Below are 19462 nucleotides of genomic sequence, written 5' to 3'. Positions count from 1 at the left end.
CTTTTTTAACTTTATCCACCTTGCACAGGGTCAGGGATTCTTTGCAGTGTGTTTAGAATACATTGGCAAAGTAAATAGGTCACAAAGAGAGACCTTGCCAATGCTTATTAAGTAATGTGTCTAGTAATATTAACTTTTTATTGATTTTAATCATGTGGTTAAAATCATGAACACGCCCATCGAGTTACAGCCGCTACCTAACCAAAACCGTGGACTGTAAAATTGTACATGACGCATGAATCGCACCTGCAGCTGATTTCCAGAAGGACTTTTCCACAATTATGGAATTATTTTGCAATAGTGTAATGCATTCACTCAATTCTTAATTGTCCTATCCAAGCCGTTCCCCCACCTCATAATTTTTTGGATCCCAGTGAACCTTCTGAGTGCCCAGGAATGGACCCGAGCACACTTTATAGCTATAAGGTGAGAGCTGACGGCCTCATTCATGTAACATTTGAAATATAAACAGGAACTAAATGGCAGATATCGATTACTTTTAACCATTTGCATTTAATGTTCAAGAATCGATCAGTGGTATTTGCCAGTAAACTGGGCCCGTTGTGTATCCGTTTCAGCGCCCAATGGCAATTATCAACGGGGCTGGGGCCCAGACCAGTTATACCACTGCAAAACAACGAAAATAACTTTCAAAATAAAGTTAAAATCACAGGGCTGCTGTGCTGTGTTTCTCCCCTTCTGCTTCACGGGGGCTCCCCTTCTCTCACTCCTGACAGGGGTGTGAAACGACGTGTAGGGTCTGGCGGAACCCTGTCTTCAAGAACCCGCTGTGGATCATGGGACCTGGGTCCCTGATGATAATTAAAACTGAACATAACTTTAAACAAAGGCTACAGAGCAACCTGTCCAGCTAGAAGCAACGCCCGAGTCAAACTGAAATACATCACTGCCAGAGCTGGAGTAGGCGCATTACTATCAGGGGCCACACAGCACTCCGTTAGAACTGTCAGTGTTGAGGCACTTCGTCTATGAGGGAGAAAGAGTGAGCAAACCCAGTGGGTTGGGGGCAAGTCAGAGCGGAATGCAAGAGTGACAGATTGTCCATGATAAGCGCTTTACCGCAGGAGTGTGATAGACAACCTGTGATGACTGATGGACAGTGGAAGGAGGGACAGTATGTGACAGGACAGAGAACAGCAATGAACACATCAAAAGTGCGAGGATGAGCGCTAGAGAGACAGCGATTAATGGAAGCCAGTGTGAGAAGGTGGGAGAGAGTCTTTGGATGAATTGAGGGGCAGTTGGAGAGGAAGGGACTAAGGGCTAGATGTAGGTAATTGCATTTTACCGACTCTTAAATACCGAATTTTACCGATTCGATATTTATGCGTCGGTAAAGGAATGTAGGTAAAGAAATCTGTATTTTTTACCGAATCGGTAAAAATCGGAATCGGTCATTCGGTATTTACCAAATTGGTATTCCCCATTCGAATGAATGGGAATTACCGATTTGGTAAATACCGATTCGGTAAATACCGAATCGGTAAATACCGAATCCGAAAGCAAAGAAAAGTTCAACTGAATCAGGCAGCCAATCAGGTGCCACCACCCTCCCCCTCCCTACCAGGAAGTGGCTACACAGGCAGCTGCAACTAATTAGAAGCTTCTGGAGAGGCAGTTGGAGCTGAGCTGAGTCCCTGAGCAGCAGAAAGAGTTTTGTGCACTTTTAAATTTGAAAAATTGCAAGCAGTACAGACAAAGATCAGCCAGAGAGGAAGAGGAAACTAAAATTCAGCAGCATGGAGCTGCAGGTCGTTGTTGAGGAGGTGGTGAAGGAGCACCAAAAACTGTTTGGCAGGCAGTCCCTCACTGTGGCTGAATCTGCCAAAAGGAAATTGGCTTGACATTCAAGATAAAGTGACTGCAGTTGGAGTGACTCCTAGCGATAGAGAGGACCTTAGAAAGAGGTGGTGCGACCTCAGGAGCCTGACAAAAAAAAGAATTGGTGAACACCGCAAGCAGGCAAGCAAAACTGGTGGAGGGAAGAACCCAGCACCCCCCCCTTACTGACCTGGAGGAGATGGTGAGCTCAACCATAGAACCAGAAAGCGTCTGCGGACTGGGAGAAGTAGACAGCTCAGCCAGAGCTGCCAGCAGAAACGTAAGATGCTTGCACAGCAATCCCCCTCACACCATCATCCTTCCCTTTTCCCTATGTGGCTAGGTGAACCCCAGGCCAGTACAGCTAGCACTATATAGGAGCAAAGCATTATGGTACATGTAGTCAGTAAATGAAAGACAATGTCATACAGCATAGCAACCAGCAAGTTAGGTAAATGATTCCAGACAGAATGAAGCGCAGGGAACATGTACATTGTTCAAGTGAAAGTTATTTAATTGTAGTGGCTGTGAGGCAGTAGCGCTTAGCTAATGTACGCTCATATGTCCACAGGTGAGACATCTCGCAGGCGTTCCCGGGAGACTGAAGGCACGGCACCTGAGAGGGATGAGAGTCAGGAGTCAGGTCCAAGTGCACAGAATGCATCAGTGGACACAGGTGCACCAAGTACACAGCCACCATCTCAAGACACAGAAATGGCTCCAGAGTTGCACGCGCTCCCAGAACGTACACTATCCCCTCTGTTAACGTCATCCCCAGACATGCCAGCATCACTGCCTGTGACAACACCTGCGCACAACAGAGCAGGAGGCATGTTGTTGCCCCACTATTGGAAATGGAGTCATCAGCAGGTGACACGGAGGTGGAAGACACACACACCTTGCCTGGGGAAGGTAGCTCTGCCACACTGCAGTCCAGTGCAGAGGTGTCCCGTACTGTTACCAGAGGCCGCAGGCTCCGAGAAAGCAGTGTAGCTACACGTGTGGAGGGTCCCAGTGTGTTCCGTGGCCTGGAGGGGAGCATGGTGAAAATACAAAGGATGCAGGGAAAGGCCATCATGTCTGTCCAACGCCAAATGAGGAACCTAAACAACAATATGGAAGACATAGGGAAGGGCATCAGAGAACTAGTTGATGTCAACAAGGAGATGGCTGCAGGGATGCATGATATGTCACAATCGGTGCAGCTTCTGTGCACCAAACTAGATCAGGAAATTGTATCGAGGCGCAAGGAGAAGCAGCGTGTGCAGCAACAAAATAAAGCCATCAACCGCCTGGCCACAGCCACTTCCCTGCTATGCAGGAGATGCGTAAACATGCAGGAGGAACTCACGCAAAATAGTAATGAGGTTTCTAGGGGCATTGCTAGTCTGACCAGTGCTGTTGAGGTGCTGATAAATGCCCAAACAGCACAAACTGCTGCTCTGGATGTGCCAGAGAGTGAAGGGAGCACAAGTAGGAGCAGCATGGCAACCCCCCTTGTCGTAGAGACACAGAGGAGCAGCAGGCGCCACGGTGAGGCAACAGCCCAAACGCCATGTGAAGACAGCCAGCCACAAACATCTGGCACTGGTAGGCGTGGACAGAAATGAGTAATTCAGTTAACGGGGAAGTGACCCAGGACTAACATCATTGAATGTATATAATTTGAGTTGCACAATTGTGCTTTAGAAACCTGCGTAGTGACAAAATTAAACTACGTTGGGTGCATACTCCACCTGTCTGTGTCTCTTTACTTACTTAAAAGTAGTTGCGTGTGATCTCTTCCCGTCTGTGTCTGCCATCTGTTGGTGTTGCAACTCCTGCAGTGTTGGGTTCAGGCAGTGCTTGTTCGTCATCATGGTCCTCAAAATTAGATAATTCCACCTTGGTGCCCTTCTTCATGGCAAGGTTGTGCAACATTGCACAGGTTGCAATCATCTTGGAGCAGGTCACTGGTGTGTACTGGCGTGCCCCTCCACTTTTGTGGAGGCAGCGGATCCTGCTTTTCCACAGACCAAAGGTGCGCTCCACAATGTTCCTGGTAGATTTGTGTGCCCTGTTGTATCTCCTCTGGCTGGGGGTTGAAGCGTTGAGGTAGGGAGTAAGGATGAAAGACCGGACCCCATATGCACTATGCCCTATATGTAACAGAAAAAGACATTACTCATCCACACATACACATACATCTGCAATATGTATCAAGGGAGTGTCACACAGTGTTTTACCTAGCAGGTATCCTTCGCCAAATTCCCCCGCAGTCAGGCGTGTGTAAATTCCACTATTTTGAAAGATGTATGAGTCGTAGGTACTTCCAGGAAACTTGGCAACTATGTCCGTGATGATGTACTTTGCATTACAGATTACCTGTACATTTATGGTGTGGGTAGACTTCCTGTTCCTATAAATGTACTCTGTGGTCGCAGGTGGACATATTGGTATGTGGGTGCCATCAATATAGCCAATGACGTTGGGGAAATGTGCCATTTGATAAAACTCTGTCTTGGTCCTGAGCTGTTCTGCTTGCGTTGCAGAGAAGCTGATATAACGATGCATTTTCTGCATCATCGCCTCTAAGAATTTCCTAAATAAACGTGACAGACAGCAGCAACCACACTCTGGAAACTCCCAGAGGCAAGCAGGTGTAGGCTACACAGCACCTGCACATGGGGTGGGATGGCATGCGCCCTTGGGGCTGGGTGCTCCAAAAGTGGGTGGAGGTCCCTGATCAGCTCCAGGATGGTTTGGGGGTGTAGCCTGTACCTTTGTATGATCTCTGGCTCAGTCAGTTGGAATAGGGTGATTCCCTGCCTGTAGACCTGCTCCTCCCTTCTCTAGACCCTCTCTCCTTCTGCCTGGAGCCGTAGCCGCCTCGCAATCATGTCGAATGTCGCCATTCTGGTCAAACAGTTGTTTTTTAGGCACTCTTTTATAGCCTGCACCTGGTTACCACCTGATTTGAATCCATGGGAAATACAGACTCTTAAATACCGAATTTCATTGAAATTCGGTATTTTAGAGGTTACCTACATCTCAAATGTCAATTTTTAGCATTTCTTATTTACCGATTTGGTAATTTTACCGTTTCGGTAATTTTACCGAATCGGTAAATTTACAGATTCGGTAAATTTACCGAATCATACGATTTTGTGGCCCCTACATCTCAAACACCAAATAGTGGTCGGGAACGGACGGAATTCCGTAATTTCGGCCATTACCGACCGGTATTTGGTTACCTACATCTGGCCCATAGTCTGCAATGCATGGAGGGGAAGTAGGGAAAGACAGGACAAAATGTAAATGACCAAGGTAGGGAGAGAAAGCTGGGATCGAACTCCAAAATCTCAAAAGGACAAACGGTACGTTCAAACCTCTGAGCTTTTGTCAGACCCATTGACTGTAAAGCAACCAGTGGTGCACGCACATCACAGAGGAGTGGGGGCAAGCGAGTGCGGCAGCAAAGAAACGCGCTGATTATAAACACATGTTTATAATTAAAAGCAGATGCCGCTGCTGCACATAACAGACACCAATGGGAAGTGGGCGGAGCAAAGGCGGAACATGTGCCTGCCATTGCCCAATTGCGTGCTGTATTTTTTTTTAAAACGCACGGAAAAGCCAATTGCAGCTGACAAAAACAAAAGCACACGCACAAGCGTGTGGTCAGCTTTCTGAATCCCCTACATGAGGTCTTGCGCTGACCATGCAGTGCTGCGCACTGCAACGGTAGGTGCGAGACCTAAAAAAGGCACACTGCCCAGGCAAGTAAGATGGCTGTCTCATATGTAATTCAGGTTACCACTGGTGTAAATAATGTTTAATTGAGATGGCACGTTGCAAATGTAGTTCACTTCGTGGAGTACATGATTACGTTTTAAACATATATTGTTATGAGCTCAGATTTTCATTTCACCCTAACCGTCACCAAAATTAACAGAAATCGATCTTAAACAAGGTCCACCGACTCCCTTCTAACCTAGTCAGAAGAGATTCATTATTTATTCATGTGAAGCTGTGGACTCATCTGCAAATGTTGACGTGGCAGGAAACTGCTTATCAGACCTTTGTAATTTAAAAGAATTATTTTTCCAAATTTTCACATTGTAGTGGGTGTTTTACAATAAAAAGCCAAATTCAATTCAAGTTGACACATTTTTAATTGATGCTGCTATTCAACACAGGGTATTTAAGAGAGCATAAGCAACATTTTTAAAACACAGATAACAGAATGTGTTGATTGACAAGATCCTAAAATCTCACAACAACCTCTTTAATGTACAAGGGTAAATTCAACCAATAATAAATGTGTGCTTTAGCAAATTCAGCGTTAAGTATTTTGAATTTCATTGAGTAGCATGAACATTTATTTAGTTGTCAATCAAGTGAATGTAAACACATTCTAAAACATTGTTTATGATCAGCTCACAGGATCCTTGTTGCCAAAACACAACAGGAGGTACACTAGATGTAAGAAAAGGGTTTAGGCCTCTCATTAAATATGGCACGGTATCAATTCAGACATACATTTCTTCTGTTCTGCATTCCACACACATAGCTCAATCATCCATTAAAAATTATAATACCCACAAACTCAATTCAAATTTCACTTACATTGTACTCACAATACACATTCACACATCCCATTTACCTGCTTACGTACTTTAATACAACACACACTCTATTCAGAAACACACTAGTCACAAGTACACATCAAGAGCACAGTGTTCTGTTCCCTACACGCATAATGCCCATGCTTATGCAACTCCATAGCAAAATCCACTCACACACTCACCACGTTCATGCACGCTCAGCATGCAGACGCACGAAAACAAGCACTTCACTCTCAATTACATGTACACATCTATTCATTTTGACCCATTCAGTAACAAAATCTCCTCACACAAACGAGAGTCACACAAGCTCACATATCAAGGGTAGACCTGGGAGAAAAATAAAGGCACAGACACCAAACAAATATGTCGCACCCACCCCCCTGCGAAGCTGACATTTAAAAAGTGTGCTCACATTTGCAAATCAGGACAGTTTTGTACTAGTAAAGACAGGTTGCATTGGTGATTGCTGGAGGCAATCTGTGTGGTAATATCAGGTAAAACAACAGTAAATAAAGGCCCATCAGACTATAACAGGTCCACAAAGAGCCAGAATAACGCCCCACGCACTAACCTGTCAGACCAGCCCTTCTGGCACTACCAGATTGCTCTATAGGCCAGTTCGATCCTGCTCATATCTGAGTTTTAGTTTTTTATGCAAGTAAAAAAAATGTAAAGTCTTAATGTGAAATGCAACAATGTGTCCTTTTTATCAAAAACATGTATTTTGTGTATTTTTTCGCACAGGTCTGATATTCCTTTCCAGATGCGACCATCACTTTGAAGTTCCACCATGTTTTTTTCTAAAGACACCATTCCGATTAGAAGAATAGTCATATCAAGCTGACATTTTTATGTGGCTGCCAGGAGTATGTTGTAAAATGAAATTGCTGCGCGTCCGTGAATTGCATTTATAACCTCTTGAGACTAGCTGATAAAAATGTGTTTTCATTGGTCTACAGCGTTCGTTTTATCTAAGCAATTCAACTTACACGATGATTTGTCTCTGGCCAAAAGGGTATTTTGATAAGACGATTCATAAACGTGACTCTTATCTCCTGGGTATAACAACCACAACATGGTACTCACAGATTTCTTCTAGAGTTCGAAAATGGAGAAATCACGAAGTATAATGATGGCTTATATTTAGGCCAAGGGTGATAAGAGACTGTCACGTCTATGTTTTTGGTCGAAATCCAGACTTGCTGAATTGGTAGCAAGTTTGTTTTATTTATACTTCATTTCTCTAACTATTATGCGTTGCTGTCTACACATGATTTCCCTGACTAAACACCCCACACATATAGATCACATGTTGTCGTCACACCTATTTCAAGACATGACAAGCAATTCAAATTGAATGCATAACCTAGCAAGCCTGAATAATTTAAAGAAACAACAAGTTAAGCAAGAGACCGCTCTGGCGTTACACCTTTGGCATGAGCTTGCCAGACACGTGCGAGTATCAGAGGACGGGGCACATGTGCACAGTCAGCCAGCATGTTTTAGGATGTGCCTGCAACACCTGTCTGGGCAATCTCAAGGTCTGGCAAGTCATTTCCGCAGTCATCCGGAGAGGTGTTCCATGATCAATGTGCATGCAGCATCAGAGGGGGAGGACAGCTACAGGACTCCGTATTTCAACAGTGGACAAAGGATGTCAATTTAGGCTTATTTGTGTGTTAGGCTGACACCAATAATTAATTTAAAGGAAAGGGGTGCCTTGCTATTTTCTTCTGCATTGTTGTTCATCGTCAATCAAGAACTTAAAGATTGGCACAGTGGTGCATTTCCTTTGTGACTTTAGATAGATAGATAGATAATCTTTATTCGGATAAAAATATCCATAAAAGCACAGATCATCACCACCAATAGAAATGCAATACCATTTAAAAGCAAGGAACACATAAGTACACATTATCTTCCAAAACAATGCGGTATTTACAAAGAGATAAAGTTTGGGATAAAGTAGGTTTGGGATAGAATTTCATAGTTATCAAAATTGGGTTATGGTCACCTTGACTAGTACATAAAACCTCAGCTTTTGCTAAAAGACTTGCCAGTGAGGATGATATAGAAACATAATCTATACTAGATGAACAACCGCGTCCTCTATAGGTAGGCAATGGACCATTGGTTGAGTAGACACCAGTTCTTTCCATTACATTAATTAAATTACGTGAGGATAAATGGTTATAAAGTTCCACCCCTCTTTTGCATGGTGGCCCCCCAACAGGGGCAATGGTGATATTATCAGTGCCGCTAAAGAGTCGCGCGTTGAAATCCCCTCCCAGGCAGATTCCATCAAATTTATCATACATGTGTTCATCTTCTAATTTATCGATAAACTCAAACAAATTAATACAATTCCTATTTGGTAGTGATGTGAAATCATTATTACAAAAATTAATTAAGCATATCGAAGCCCCCCGTGAGTAGATCATGGCTTGAAAGTTCTCGTTATTTGTCACCAGGGGTTTTACACTGACCCCAGCTGAAATCTTTATCCATGTTGATAATCCCCCGCAGGGACGGCCTATTTTGGGACTGGGTACAACACTTACATAACACACAAACCCTTCCATAAACAAATCTTTTGTACACCATGTCTCCTGAAACATTAGAATATCATATTTACTAACCTGATCAACCCACTCCGTGGTATTTAGCTTGGATGCTAATCCTGCAATATTTCAACTAAGCACACTTAGATAGGAATCTTGGGGCCTTGGTTCAATGACAGCGGGACAGACTATTATAGATTCCATAGGCTCAGATGCGACAGTTAATGACTGATCTGATAGTCAGTCCAAGCTCTCCAAGCTGGACAAAGCAGTCAACCGATTTTGTGTGAAGTATATAGGAGTAGTAGTGTTACATGGGACATGGGGAGATTTATAGAAAAAATCCAGGGGTAGTGATTGTATGAGAGTTGGGGAGTTATTGTGAAACGTTTGTGCTTTCAACAGCCATTTCACCAACGGAGGACGTCTAAAGTTCACAACTATACAGTCTCCTATGATGTTCTTTACAGACGGACCCACCCTTCCCACTCGTCGAACCATGAGTATTTCGCTGGCGTTTACTATCCCTAGGCCCTTATGCTTAGATAGCCAATCAATACTCTTATTCCTAAGTTGTTCCCAGGACTCCAATTGGTCTTTCTTCAGAGGAGGAACCCCAGCTATAATTACAACATAGGGACAAGCTTCAGGGGGTTGGTGGAGAACGTCTGCAGATGGACTATTGCAAATTTGGTAAAAATAGGGAGCATGTTTGGAGCAGTTACCGTCCTTGTGGGAGCGGGGACCAGCGGTACAGAGATTGCTGACGCTAAATTGGAAGGCAAACTATTACTGCTGGAATTGTTGCCAGGTGCTGCATTTATCAAAGGCGTCATGCTAGGGATAGATTTGGGGGGGATTGCTCTTAAAGTTACAACACATGTCACAGGCACTATTAACAGTATTAACAATAGGAAGCATACGATCACCAATCTGCAGTGGTGTACCCTGATCAATTATTTCTGTAGATTTTAAGTGCTGCTCCCCCCTAATTTTATCAACATTAGTGGCTGCATTTTTATTAGTGTCCGATTTCTTTACCAGATTTTCCAGTCTATCCAAACGTTTAACAAGCGCATTAAATTGTTTGTCTACTAGGTTTTTTAAGCGTTCATAGACAGAGTCCACTATAATGTCAATTGAAATATCACCCGACCTTACACGGGTACTTGGGGCAATTGTATGCTCAGTTTGAGTATAAATGGAATTAACTGCGGCTTCTGATGTAGTCAGGTCCACGGTAATATCATTTGTTTCAGCCTCGTCAATCTCAGGGCCCACTGGCAGCATATCTGGATGACTAGTAGTACTAAATAATACATTAGGGTATAAGGGGTGAGGGGCAGTTAAATTACCCTACTCAGCTCCACCAGATAGATGTGACTGGGATGCAGGTACGCCCAGAGAAAGTCTCCTCTCGGTTAGTTCAATCTCCGATGAGACAATATTAACAGCTTTTTACAGCATACTTTCAATCGTGTTAATAGTCTTAGGACCCGGTATTGCTGTGCGCCTCCCCATAATGCTTGGTGCCACTCACCTTGATGCAGCGCTAAGAGGGATAGCCCGGCCCGGCCTCCTTCAGCCTCTGACAGCCACAGACGGCCCGCCCTTTGCCCGGGCTTCGCCCGCGCGCGTCCCGCGCCACGGGAGCCAGCGCCGCGGGAGCCCAAGCGTCCTTTTGGCCGCCTCCTGGCGCTCTGATTTGGCGTGCGCTGCATGAGCCGCGCTAGGGACGCTGGGAGGTGTAGTCCTCCTCCCCTCTGGCTTCCGTCCACATAACAATGGCCCCCGGTGACTCTCGGCGGTGGCGGCTATGTACTTCAAGGTGCCCCAGCAGGTAAGTGACAAGCTGACTCTCAGCGGTGGTCGGCAATTCAAAACTACTTTACTTTTTGACTTTTTTAAAGGAGACACTTGATATCTGTCCTCTGTACTATTCTGTGCAGGTTGGCACTGTGGATCCCTGAGGAGCGGCTATTGGAAAATACAAATTTTTGCATTCTCATCCCCGTTTTATACTAGATTTTGTTGCTGGTGTTTTAGCTCTGCCTACTGGGAAGCTGTTGTCTATTGCCAGGTATATGTTCTCTGACCCCCTAAAGCATATCAATATTGGCTGCACTCATGATTGGAATATTTACCTTACCTATAAGTCCCTAGTAGGTGGCACAACATTGTACCCAGGTCATCTGTGTTAAACATCACTAGTGGACTACGGCGCATGTTGTGCCACCATTAAAGTGGAAATACAAAACAAATCCCCAGGCCTGCCACTGTAGTCTGGCTATGTAGTTTTGAAACTGCCAATTCTATTTGGCAAAGTAAAGATTCTGCTAAGCCTAAACCTTCTTTTTTGATACTTATAAGTCACGTCACAGAAAGGTCCTAAATGTAAACACAGCAGGGTGAATGGTATTTAAAAGTACAACATGTAAATTCTATGTTTTATATCTCCAGGCAGTTAAAAACCTCCAAAGTCATTATTCACTATGACGAGTCTGGCTCTCCCGTAGGAAAGCACAGAGTTACATTATAGTAACTTATAATGATTAACTTCAGTTCGGGAGCAACTAGACGAATAAATAAAGGATTCATTTTTTTAGTAATGTAAATCCAACTTAATGGTGAAGTCAGATTTTATGTTACTGTTTTGAAAATAACACTTTGAGAAAGTTGTCATTTTCTTGTCTGATCCAAATGTTCCTTTTTGCCAGTGTTCACAATCACTCAAGTATAAAAGGATTCCCAGAGCTGAGACAAATAGAGAGGGTTGTTCTTGTTCTTCCCCTGACATGAACTTAATTTCAATGGATACCTATCCTGTCACTGACAGATATGGTTCAAGCCCTAGGCTCCCGACCCCTTTGCCCTTCAGAGCTGTTAGAACTGACAGCCTTAGAGTGGGCTTCACTCAACGTTTTTGCCTGCCTCCTCCACTTTCCTGACCTCGTTCTTGCTGCTATTAGGACTCTGTGCACTTTACCACTGCTAACCAGCAGTTAAGTGCTTGTGCTCTCTCCCCAAACATCGTAACATTGGTTCATTCCCAATTGGTACATTTAATTTACTTATAAGTCCCTAGTAAAGTGGTACCCCCTGTACACTAGACCTGTAAATGTAATGCTGCTAGTGGGCCTGCAGCACGGATTGTGCCACCCACTTAAGTAACCTCTAAACCATGTTTCAAGCCTGCCACTGCATAGTCTGTCTGTACAGATTTACACTGCCATGTCGACCAGACAAAATTAACTTTTTGCCAGAGCCAAACCTTCCCTTTTGTACATATAAGCCACTCCTAAGGTAGGCCCTGCACAACCTAGAGGGCAGGGCACAATGTATTAAAAAGACAGGACATGTACTTTCAAGTTTTTCATGTCCTGGTAGTGAAAAGCTCTGAAAGTCGTTTTTCACTACTGCAAGGCCTATCTCTCCTGTAGGATAACATTGGGATTAGCTTTTTACATTTTATAAGTGTGATTTCCAATTGGAAAGATATAGACCTGTGGTGTCTCTGGAATCCTAATGTAAAATCCTAACTTATGGAGAAGTCAGATTTTAACTTACCATTCTGAAAATGCTAGAAAGTTGGGAAAACTAAGACAATGGTCATAGCCTTCAAGTGCACTACTCTAAAGCACTCAGATGGAGTATATCACATATTAGAAACCAAAACATCACAACTAAAATAAACAGCAAGATAATGCAAAAGATGCTGATGGTGGCTAAAAAAATTGTTCTTTTATTGAACAAACTTCATATGTCTCCCGAAGGGAACTTCAATCAATTACGAAGAGTGATGGTTGCATACATCTCACAGATTGTAAATAGGTCCCAATGCATTTTGGGCATAAACGGCTGCCCTTCTTCAGGGAATCCTACAAATAAATGAACATGATATTTTGATATTTGCATTACTATAAATGTACTGGAATGAATACAAAACAGGTCAGACATGAGGAAAGCACAATTTCAAATGCAATAAAAGTATTAGCAATTGTAACCAGAAGGAAAGGGTACAAGGAAACTCCACAGTCCTAAGGTAGCATAGAGTGAGGGAAGTGCAACTCATCAAAATGATGAAAGAACAGAAAGTACGAGAATTCAACACCAAGTGCACTGCGCCAAAACGAAGTGAATTTATTAAAATGTATTGGAATGATGTGAGCAACGATGACTCTGCAGTGTGAGATGACTTCTGTGCTAGGAGCAACTAAGGCTGGTGAACAAAGTTTTGAAAAATACAAAAATACTGTGTGCCTCACCGTGTGCGGCCCGGCGCCAATTCTTACACTGGGAAGGAAACAAGCTTCCGGGGACCAGTTTCTGGCATTTCAGCCGTCTTCGGCCCGGAGCCAATTCTTACACTGGGAAGGAAACAAGCTTCCGGGGACCAGTTTCTGGCATTTCAGCCGTCTTCGGGCATACTCTCAAGTGTCATGCAGCACACAATTAACACACCCCCTAAGCAGCATTCATTAGCTGGAGGCAATAAAACAACGCGACCTGAACAAGTCCAAAAACCATAGGCATTTCACTCTGAAAGAAAAGGAAACCAACATCATGAGCCAATGTACTACCGATTAAAAGCGGGTGAATGCACTACTGTTGCCAGAAAACTCATTAGAAGTTGAACCGCGAAACTCAACATTTCTGAATGAGCAAAGCTGGCAGAGTTGATGATGATCACAAACAAAAAACTTAAATATAAAGAATGCTACATATCAAAATGACCGAGCCCAACCTGACTCTGGTGACATGCCATCAATGTTCAAATAATCAAGCATTTGCCTATCGGTACGTGGTCCCAGACCACACCGTCACTCCAACCAAGTTCATTGAAACCAGAGCGTGACTCCTTAACTAACCGAGTGGCAGAGTGTACTTATCCTACTTAAACCACAAATGCTGGTGGGAGACTGGGCCCACAGTGGAGCTGATGCTGTTGAACTGCTTGGTTAGCTCCGTTGAAGGCGATCTGACTTCCAGAAAAGTTTTAAAGTCCTAACATAGAGGGCTCGCATCACTGAAAGAATATCGACTACCACAATATCGAGTACCCAAAATATCGAGGTGAAAATATCTACTACAAAAATATCGAGTTTGTATGTACAAACAGGTAAGTACAAAAATATCGACTACAAAATATCGTTTACAAAAATATCGTTGTAAAAAATATCGACTTTACTAAAAACAATGTTTAATTAGATTAATATAAAAAATTAATTACTAAAATATAATTAACAATACTTAAAATAACTTTTAATAATTAAATATTTAATGAAAGTAAAAAAATATATATTTTTAATCATATTTCTTAAAACATATATATATAGTAACAACATTTAATTAAATAATAGGCAATATTGTATATGTACCCCAAAAACCCAAAACTGACCCTGAACCCTAAAAATACCCCTTTACCCAAAAACTAAAAACTGACCCTGAACCCTAAAAATAACCCTTTACCCAAAAACTGAAAACTGACCCTGAACCCTAAAAATACCCCTTTACCCAAAAACTGAAAACTGACCCTGAACCCTAAAAATACCCCTTGACCCAAAAACTGAAAACTGACCCTGAACCCTAAAAATACCCCTTTACCCAAAAACTGAAAACTGACCCTGAACCCTAAAAATACCCCTTTACCCAAAAACTAAAAACTGACCCTGAACCCAAAAAATACCCCTTTACCCAAAAACTGAAAACTGACCCTGAACCCTAAAAATACCCCTTTACCCAAAAACTGAAAACTGACCCTGAACCCTAAAAATACCCCTTTACCCAAAAACTAAAAACTGACCCTGAACCCTAAAAATACCCCTTTACCCAAAAACTGAAAACTGACCCTGAACCCTAAAAATACCCCTTTACCCAAAAACTGAAAACTGACCCTGAACCCTAAAAATACCCCTTTACCCAAAAACTAAAAACTGACCCTGAACCCTAAAAATACCCCTTTCATTTAACATAATTAGCAATTAATCAATTAAATAAAATTAATTACCAATTACATTTTAATTAATTAACAAACATTTTTTAATTAACAATTAATTAAATATTACTACCAATTATTAAATTAACATATTTAATTAATTATAATTAAATTACTTCCCACCCTATTCCCCTATAAACCCACAACCCGCTAGAGAAAATACATTATTTTAATTGACATAATTAGCAATTAATCAATTAAATAAAATTAATTACCAATTAAATTTTGAATAATTAACATATATTATTTAATTACCAATTAATTAATTATTACTACCAATTAATAAATTTACATATTTAATTAATTATAATTAAATTACTTCCCACCCTATTCCCCTATAAACCCACAACCCGCTAGAGAAAATACATTATTTTAATTGACATAATTAGCAATTAATCAATTAAATAAAATTAATTACCAATTAAATTTTAAATAATTAACATATATTATTTAATTACCAATTAATTAATTATTACTGCCAATTAATAAATTTACATATTTAATTAATTATAATTAAATTACTTCCCACCCTATTCCCCTATAAACCCACAACCCGCTACAGAATTAAATTACACAATAATTAAAAAAATAATTAATTAAAAAAAATAATAAAATAAATTGACACTTTTCACACATATTATAACATAAACACACTATAAATAATTAAATATTATTTAAAAAACTATATTTTTTACTATCTAGATTATATACTTGGATATTTTCACTGTCTATATTATTTACAGTCGATATTACTTCACTTACCTTAAAAACGATATTTTGGCTGTCGATATTCTGTCTAGTCGATATTTTCTCCAAACGATATTTAAAACTCGATATTCTGTCCAGACGATATTTTGGAGTCGATATTATGTCTGTGCACCAGAGGGCTCCACTAAGAGTGACGTCGAGCCGAAGCCGATCAACATCAAGACCTTCCTGGGCAAGGACACCGGACTTCACCCACTTGGATGTTTCCTACCTTGGTCGACAACTGCATTATGACCTGGCAGTATCAGCAATCCACTCTCATCGAACCCTGAATGGAACCAGCTTGCAGATTGCCCTGCTAATGGCTTGTCAATAACCACTTTTCTGCAGAAACGTTTCTATGTCCAAAGGTAACTTTTTGACCGGGACATACCAGGGCCTTGTATTCGACCCATTCTCCATTGCTGTCAGCCTCAAACCTTGTTTGTTGGGGTTATTTCTATTTAAAACATTACAAATGCATATCTCCAGCACCCCTTTTTGGATAATTGTTATTTTGGTGTTATTTTGTTCATTAAAATATTTGTATACATTGGAGTGGGATTTTTTATTATGTTTCTGTTCCATAGCTACCAGATGTTGAGCTCAGGGGCAAATTATTGAAACCTTTACTGGACATAAGAAGGATGCTGTTATTATTACTTCTGAAAAATCACCATCCACACAAACTAATAATCCCTTTCTCACAAAATACATGCCTGGGACACTTTTTTTCAATTAAATTGTTCAGCTGGAGTAAAATATAAATGAAAAACCGTCTTAAAGTGTTGCGCCTTCTGATTAGCTGAGAGAAGAGGTTTTTTGTGCCATTCTAGTGACAAATCTATATCAGTATCAGCTTTCTCTAATTTTCTAGCCCACTTTATTTCAGTTTTCTCTATATCGTCTGGTATTTGATCCAACATTATGCCATATAGATGTTTTATCTTACAATCCAATTTGCCAAGTGCTTTGAACAAAGGGATCTTGGCAATCAATATCCCTTGTCTATGTTTATTAAAGAACCCTTTCATTTGCAGATATTTAAAATAAGACCAATTGAGAATATAATGATCTCTCTATAGTTCAGAAATGGAATACAATTGGTCTATTGCGTGGATGTCCCCAAGTCCAAGCTGCTCCCATTTTTTCCCCATTATACCATAGAAAGCCAGAGGGAAAAGAGACGATCACCAATGTGGTGTGTACTGGAGTAATTTACTGGTTTCATGAGCTTTCGGATTTTCCCCCAGGTTTTCCAGACATAGATAATAATTTTTAATTGCACCTTCTTGAAGTAGCTGGGTTCTAGTTGGCGAAGTAGCGAAACCCTTGCACCCTCTCCAAGAACAAGTTCATATATAGTTGGAAGACCCACAGTCCCTTCAAACCGCTCACTGGAGCCTCTTTAAAAAAAAGTATGTTCATTTGTTGTAATAATGCAGCCCAGCAGTAAAAGGTAAGATTAGGGGCAGCCCATCCACCTTGGGTGTAAGGGAGAGTATGAAATTTCAGGAATCTCATACTCTTACCATAATGCCAAATGAAATTGCTAAAAATAGAGTCAAGTGTCTTCATAAACAACCTTCAATTTCCAAGAGAAGGGCCCTAAACAAATATAAAATCTCAGGTAACATTACCATTTTAAGGATATTAGTCCTGCAAATTATAGTCAAATGTAGTGCTTTCATACACCTCAAATCAGATGCCATTTCACTACTTTTAAAAAGGTCAAAATTAATCTGGGTGATCTCCTGTACCTTTGGAGTTATGATTACCCCCAAATATGTGGCAATGGCTACTCGCTGAGCACCCTGAAATAAAAAATTGTACACATTATATGTGTCTTCATTTTATTTGGTAAATATCCTGACTCACGACCATATATTTCTGCCATAATTTCTAATTCTTTTATACCCACCTCGGGGTCAGATTTATTTACGGTAATATCATCAGCATATCCTAATACTTTGTTTTTATACCCCCTGGGGTGATTACTTGATTTTGTAATATCTGCTTGATAAAAGGGTCAATGCGGAGAGTAAATACTTTGGGGGTGCATGGACATCCCTGCCTTGTTCCTCTAGCCACTATTAAAGTGTCTGATACTTTGCCCATTAACTGAAGTCCGGCATACAGATCTGCATTGTAGGAGGATGGATATCTGACTAAGGTTACCCCAGATTTTTTGCCTTGTGTTTAGCTGGTTTTCGACCTAGTTGGCCTGGAATCCTGCTAATCAGGGCCCCAGGCTATCTGCTCTTTCTGTAAAATGGACTCCATGTTCCCTAGGTACATAACTAATTGGATATTGAGTTACCTTATCAGCCCCTGTATAGTGTACTATAGGTACCCAGGGCATAGGTACACCCAAGGCCTACCAGGGGCTGCAGCATATCTTTTGCCACCCCTGGCTGTCCAAACTGACACAACTGGCTGATCACTCAGCTGGGACAAGTTCGTGTAATCACCCCTTGCTTAGGTATAGTATTCCTATATCTAACCTTATCTGGACACATATTATTAGGGCAGTCTTGTATAGCGCATGGTTACCCTAGAGCATCCCAGCGCTTAACCAAACAGAACAATGTTTAAGTGAGTGGCAGGAACAGCGATCTAACAAAAAAGAAATGTTTTCAGGTTTTTACGAAAACACAAAAGGCATGGCTCTGAACGCAGACTAAGGGGAAGTGAGTTCCAAAGGGTTGCAACCTTTACGGAGAATCTCCTCCCACCTGAGCGGGCCTTTTTAACCCTAGGGATCTTAAGTAGATGTTTTTGGTCTGAGCGTCGTGTTCTACTTGCCTTGTAGGGAGTCACCAATTTTTGTAGGGTGGGGGGCCTTTGCCTTGCAAGATCTTATGTGCAAGGCAGAGAGATTTAAATTTCACCCTTTCTCGCACCGGTAACCAATGTAAAGCCCTCAATGCAGGTTTGGCCGATCGTGACATAGAGATGTTATTAAGCGTTCGAGCCGCCGCATTCTGAACTTGCTGTAGTTTGTTCAGAGTGACCTCAGGGGCGCCCAGGTAGATTGCATTACTGAAATCTAACCTAGATAGGATCAGGCCCTGGATCAAAAGCTTCCGAGATGGAAATGGAAGAGGGGGCAGCACTTTGCGCACCGATCGGAGAAGGCCAAAACAGACACCTGCCAGTTTAGTAGCCTGGGTCCTAAAGGAGAGATCCTGCTCCAACCTAATACCGAGGCTTTTGATCTCAGCCTTGGGTTTGGGGGGGGATCCCAGACAGCTAGGCCAAGCAGACCGGGGGAGTGAGGGACTCTTCTTCCCCATAAGCATTATTTTGGTCTTTAGACCGTTCAGCTTTAGTGCTGATTCCTCCATCCAAGTATGGACTTTGGATAGGCAGGAGTGCAGCACCTGGGGATTTTCCCTGGCCTGGGAGAGGGCAAACACCAACTGGGTGTCATCGGCATAGCTCACGATTTTGATGCTAAATGGAGCCACCACATCCTCCAAGGGGGCCATATACACATTAAATAATGTGGGGCTCAAGGAGGAGCCCTGCGGCACTCCACAATGGAGGTGGGTGGATGCCGATCGTGCGCCACCTTCCCAGAACTGAAAAGTCCGGTCGCTGAGAAATGACCTCAGCCATTTCAGCGCAATCCCCCGCACTCCGACATCTGACAGCCGTTGAAGTAACACTTGATGGTTAACGGTGTCGAACGCTGCACTAAGGTC

The sequence above is a fragment of the Lissotriton helveticus genome, chromosome 1_1, assembly GCF_964261635.1.
Source record: "Lissotriton helveticus chromosome 1_1, aLisHel1.1, whole genome shotgun sequence".
Lineage (NCBI taxonomy): Eukaryota > Metazoa > Chordata > Amphibia > Caudata > Salamandridae > Lissotriton > Lissotriton helveticus.
This window is presented reverse-complemented; position numbering follows the sequence as displayed.